The 5498-nt window shown below is 38.5% G+C and overlaps 1 long non-coding RNA gene across 1 annotated transcript; it reads right to left on the bottom strand.

Annotated features, from left to right (window-relative positions):
• Positions 1–258: 258 nt before the first annotated feature.
• On the bottom strand, positions 259–1110 carry LOC122826721. The gene is made up of 3 exons (XR_006369852.1): positions 1008–1110; positions 429–908; positions 259–346 (listed from the first exon to the last, which is right to left on the bottom strand). It is a non-coding gene; the product is annotated as an uncharacterized LOC122826721 (long non-coding RNA).
• Between the last annotated feature and the right edge of the window lie 4388 nt (positions 1111–5498).

Here is a 5498-nt window from a genome sequence, read left to right as displayed (position 1 = left end):
TCTTGAAATCAAAATGTCAGTGGAAGTTGGCATCCATTAAATCTAACAGTTTATCAGATTATGAGCAGGACAATGAATCAAAACAGCAGCAAATTTACAGCAGAGTAAAGTAAAGACTCAAAGTGTTGGAGTGGTTCAGTGAAAGTCAGACCTCATCCTGGTTGAAACTGTGGAAAAAATATCGGTATAAGCCAATAAGTTAGATTGAAATAAGAAGGGTCTCTTTTTAATCGTTTGTTTTTAATCAAAGAGCCATACCTTTATGTAGACTGTAGTTCTATGCATTGCTTTCTGCTTCCACTGAGCTTTCCGTATGATAATCACAACCAGGTTTTCAGTATGGCCACTGTAACCAAACGATAAACTACATGTGTTAAAAAGGATCATGTGCAGGTTTTTGGAATAAATGGTTTCAATCTGCTAACAACCTGGTAGATTCTGCCCAGAAAAGTTGATGAGCTGCTGGAAGGTTCCTGGTGACGGTCCTGTGAGCTTTCATCAGGACTTTTAGATTTTAATTTTACCCTTTTAAAAAATGGAAACACTGTTAAGTAAAACAAGAGTGTGTTTGTGCGCTGGAGCGGCTAATGGAATCAGATTGGCGGTAGAAACAAAGCAGCTCTCAAAGATCTCTGTGAAAGCATGGAGGAAGGGGGTCGGTGTGGCAGCTCTTTACTCCCTTTAATCAGGCTGATTTTCCAAGAAGCTACATCCCAGCAATGAAACTGGTCACTTCATTCTGATCTCACAAACAACCAGTTATACAGCACGTATGTTTCCGTGATGTGCTTATGAATATGGTCAATCATTGGAAAGTTGACTCAGCCGTTGCATCAGCTGGAGGAGTTTTCCTTTTCACAAAGTTTAGGCTGGTCTTGTTTAGCTGTGAGGAAGGCTGAGAGTGGGAGCTGCAAAGAGATTGCATATCTGTTACAGATCCCCCAGTGCAAACAAACAGCTGGCAGTGCACACTGCTGAAGCAACAACAAGAAAAAGATCCAACTGACCTGCTGCAAGAGCTGAATGTGTCTGTGTGTGATCATCATGAAGAGCTCAGGAGATACACAGGAAGATAAAAAGCTGCACAAAATGGAAAAGAGAGCTTCTCTGAGGATCATATTACTGAGAGAGAGGACTGTGAAAGAAATGGCATCTTAGCTATTTTGTCAGTTTTTGTCTTTGGTACATTTTTCACATTTAGCCTGGGTAAATACGATTTACAGCCACTGACCAAAATATTGCATAGATTGGAATTATAAAAATAAATATGCTTAATGGAAACGCACCAATTTTGAAAAAAACCTAAAAGATTTTGCTCAAGGTTGAGGTGTTTTTTTTAGCCATATCAAAATTAATATATTTCGCAAAAGTGCAATGGAAACCCTTTTTTTTTGCGTCACAAATATGTGATCAATGGATGTTGCTACAGGTGGAAAAGACGACAGGAAGTGGTAAGAGGATGATGGCATGACCCGGGTTTTAATGACTTCTCACAAGAACAAAGTTTTTTACATGTCATTTTTATTGTGAGGTGTTGCTGTTCTACTGTTTGGACCTTCGATTTAAAGAGAGAATATTTTGGTCTCAATGAGATATAAATCTCGTAGCAAGTTTTAAAATATTGCTTAAGCAAGAAAGAGGAGAAAGTGTTTTCATTCAAACAAGACACTGCTCCTTCATTTACTTCCAAGTTCAAGCAACTGAAGTCTGAGTCTTGAACTCAAGTTTACATCTTTTGATTAAACCATATGGGTTCCAGATCCATTCAGTTCAGTTTTTTTTTTTTTATAAAATACAACTTTTCATAAAAATAATGATAAAAAAAATCTATATAATTTAAAAATAGCATAATGTACTAACTTATCTGTGTCTGGTATCAATATTTTCAAAACAGAATAAATCTGTAGTGGTTTGATACTTCTGTTTATTGCACTGTATGTGAAAGATGCTAAATTTGAAGCAGAATGAGGTTTGCCACCAACACAAAGTGCCATTGTGTATCTGCCAGGTTTCTTACTGTATCTAATGCTTCGCTCTCACTGTGTCATCTGGACAACATGCAGCAATAGAAACTCAATTACAGGTTTGGACTGGCAGGGTCCAACATCTTAAACAATTTATTTAATCATCTTTAAGCAGATGTACTATTTCATTATTAAATCTATGCATGTAACAATCCGAGGTTTGTCAGTTCGTGACTCTATAAAGGTTAAATGAACAGAAGTGTTCATGATGTTGTAAAGACGTTTTTACAACTGGAAACATTAGTGAACACCAGAAAACCAGATTCAAAACAGTACAGAAGAGCTACGGTAAAAAGCTGCATGAGTGGCTCATAAATGCGGCTACCGACGTAAACGGCTTCAAGTTGAGATATTTAGTTTCCACAAGTAGAGTGGAACACAGCGGCTGCCAGCAGCGGGAATAATGAATCCGCTTCAGTTTGTTAGCGAGCTGGGTACCAGGCTAGGAGCGCTGGCATCACAAGCTGGAAATGTAAGTGACGAATGGGGTCCCCGGTTCAAATCCCAGGTTAATGAGGAACACACACACATAAACAACTAATCGGTCAGTGAAATGTTCTGTGACAAGTAATGACAGCAGTTACTGCTCGCTTGACAATTCCTGTGCCACGTTTACTATGAAGAAAAAGCTATTATTGTCAACAAGCTGTTGTTTCCAGCAAATTTTGAAATTTAAAAGATCATCTTGTAGCAGTCCTTTCAAAAGCCGATGCGAGACTAAAAGATTTAGGGACATGCACACATACACATCTTTTGTTAACTGTATATTTTACTATGATATTTAAAAGTAGTTTAACCTTTCTTTCTGTCCACACAAATGACCCTCCTGGCGCCATGTCATGGTCAATTTGAAGCAGTCTAATTGGCTAAGATAGGTTTTACTTAGCTTGGCGCTACACTGCCTCCTATGGGTTTGGCGTGTTCAAAACAACGCTCAGGCACGCTTTTGTGTGGAAATCGATCTCATGTGTACAATTTTATCTTATCAAAAGAAATGTATCACGATAAATGATAAACAATCCAATAAATGTCCAGTCCTAGTTTGATGAATGGAGTTTTTCACCTAATCCCTCAACAACACTTCTGTGTGGTCTTGTATTAAAGCCTCTCACCACCAGCTTCCCCCTGCAGGCCCTTTCAGATTAATTACAGAGTTTGCTTTTCTTCCTGTAGGATGCTCCTCTAACTGCTCTGTTGATTCAAACACATTTGGATCATTACTACTTTAATTTCCCGCTGTGACGCAGAACTAAAAACTGTTGTTTAGCGGTCCAGATTTGGACAAGGATAAAAACAGATACCAATAAGATATTTCTCCATGTGACTTGCTAGTTTATGACCTTTAGGTTTTGGCAAACTTGCCCTCGTAAAAACAGCCATTCGAGCGTGTTTGTTCATTCCTAGAATGCACAGCGAGCTCGGAAAACATTACCAGAAATTTTAAACGAGCCCAGAATCCCACGCAAATGTCAAAGGTGTTCACAGTATCTCAGCCAGCTGTATGATGCTGCAGTTTTAGGGTCACAAAGCTACATTCTTTTTTTAAAACAGAGCTGCATCCAAGAAGTTGTAGGGAAATCATTGGGCCCCATGTCGGTAACTTTCCAGGCTTGGCTTAGTGTTTGCACTGCAGCGCGAGGAATGCAGAGGTTGTTTTAACATTACAATGGCTTGGCAGGACTCTGCTGCGGCCAACCACTCGCTCGCAGACACCGTCAGACGTCTCTCCGGGGAGCCTCCAGCATTGTGCTACGTGGAGGGAAGGGCAATTCAGAAAGCGCCACAAGATGTGTTTGAAAAAGGTTCCTGAGAACGGGTTCTGTTGAGAGACGATCCGCAGAGCCCAGCAGGGCATCTCGGACTGGCTTACAGTGAGACAACATATCACATTAATAAAATGAGCCAATTTGTGTGCTGGTTCTTTGGTTTCACATAAACATGGGGGAACAAAGAGCCCCGGGACGTTTGATGAAAGCTGTGTTTACAGACCTTTCTTCTGCTGGATGTGCTGAAACAATAGAAATATAGGGCACATTTCCTCAGATACGACCAACACTGGGTCATGATGACTAAATACTTTAGAGAGTTACATAAATAGTCATGCTTGAGATTCTTCTTTGGTTTGTTTTCCTGACATGACGATGGCTCTCGGCTCTTGGTTTAACATGGATCAGTTAGCTGTTAAAATATGAAACGAGTTCTTCAAATGTTGGCCGTTAGCTTTAACAAGATTCATGTTAAAACGATATTTTGGAACCAAAGTCCATATCCACATTAAAATGTTAAAGCTGCACTATGAAACTTATAAAAAATATATATTTATATATATATTTGTTGAAAGTGATGTCATGTTGTAACAGTTTGGTATAAAAAGAAACTCACCCAGTGCTAGACAGAAACAATCACAGCCAGAAGGCTAACTCTGGCTAACTCCATTTAGCATAGATCAGCACATTGAGCAGCGAGTTCATGAGGATGATTGAAGGCACTAAGACCGTCCTCTTGGCTGTGATTGGTTGTTTTATGTCAGGAATGGTGCATTTCTTCAGTGGCTCAGGAGGAGATTGATCTGTTCACAGATTATCTAACAAATGTTAACATTTTTTTAATTAAAGTTACATATTGCAAATTTAATATACAAGAGTATTATTTATAATGTAGTCTATTTCAATGAATGCTTTTTTAATACAGATACAGCAACTGCAGTGGCAGGAACATGAAAGCGTGTAGTTATCAGTTCAATGGAGATTACAGTTTTTCTTTTTTGTTTTGGTGTTGAGTTAAAGTTACAATTAGAAGCAGAATTAGGCTCAAGAGAGATTTACTTTTTTTCTTTTTAACTGAGTCAGTTGGAAATCCAAAACTGATGAATGACTGATGAAAAGCCTTGCCAGGTGAAACATAAACTCACCACAAAGGCACAGTAAACAAAAGTGAAGCCAAAGGAAATCAGGCCATTTAAAATATGTCACAGAGCAACAGGGCTGACATAATTCGCATCATAACTTTGAGTTTGCAAGCAAACTAAAGGATAATTATTATAACATTTATTCAGTAAAGCTGTACTTCAATGTTTTTATACTAATTTTGAAGTATTACATTAGAAAAGGTTGACGGAAACAACAAAATTCAAAATAACTTCTTGCATTTCACAGAAATACTTTTACGTTTTTGGCTTTCCTGAAATACAGTTATTGCGTTAAAGGGGCAAAGGGAACACATTTACCCTGTAAGTTCTGATGTGGCAAACTTTACAACTGACTGGTGGATCTATACCAGAGACACAAAACTTGGAAAAATGTCAAAATTCAAAACTGCAGCTTGGAGCTGAGAAGTCTTTCCATGTTTCTGAGATGTGAGCTTCATGTTAGTTTGCGACCTGTACTTCCTGTTTATTACAGATTTATGTAGCAGCGTCAACCTCTGACGAAATTACACTTTGTTTAGTCTTATTGATTCACTTCAAATCAATAG

Source organism: Gambusia affinis, linkage group LG01 (genome assembly GCF_019740435.1).
Source record: "Gambusia affinis linkage group LG01, SWU_Gaff_1.0, whole genome shotgun sequence".
In the NCBI taxonomy this organism is placed as follows: domain Eukaryota; kingdom Metazoa; phylum Chordata; class Actinopteri; order Cyprinodontiformes; family Poeciliidae; genus Gambusia; species Gambusia affinis.
Note: the sequence above shows the minus strand (reverse complement) of the source record. Positions and strands in the feature narration are given on the sequence as shown.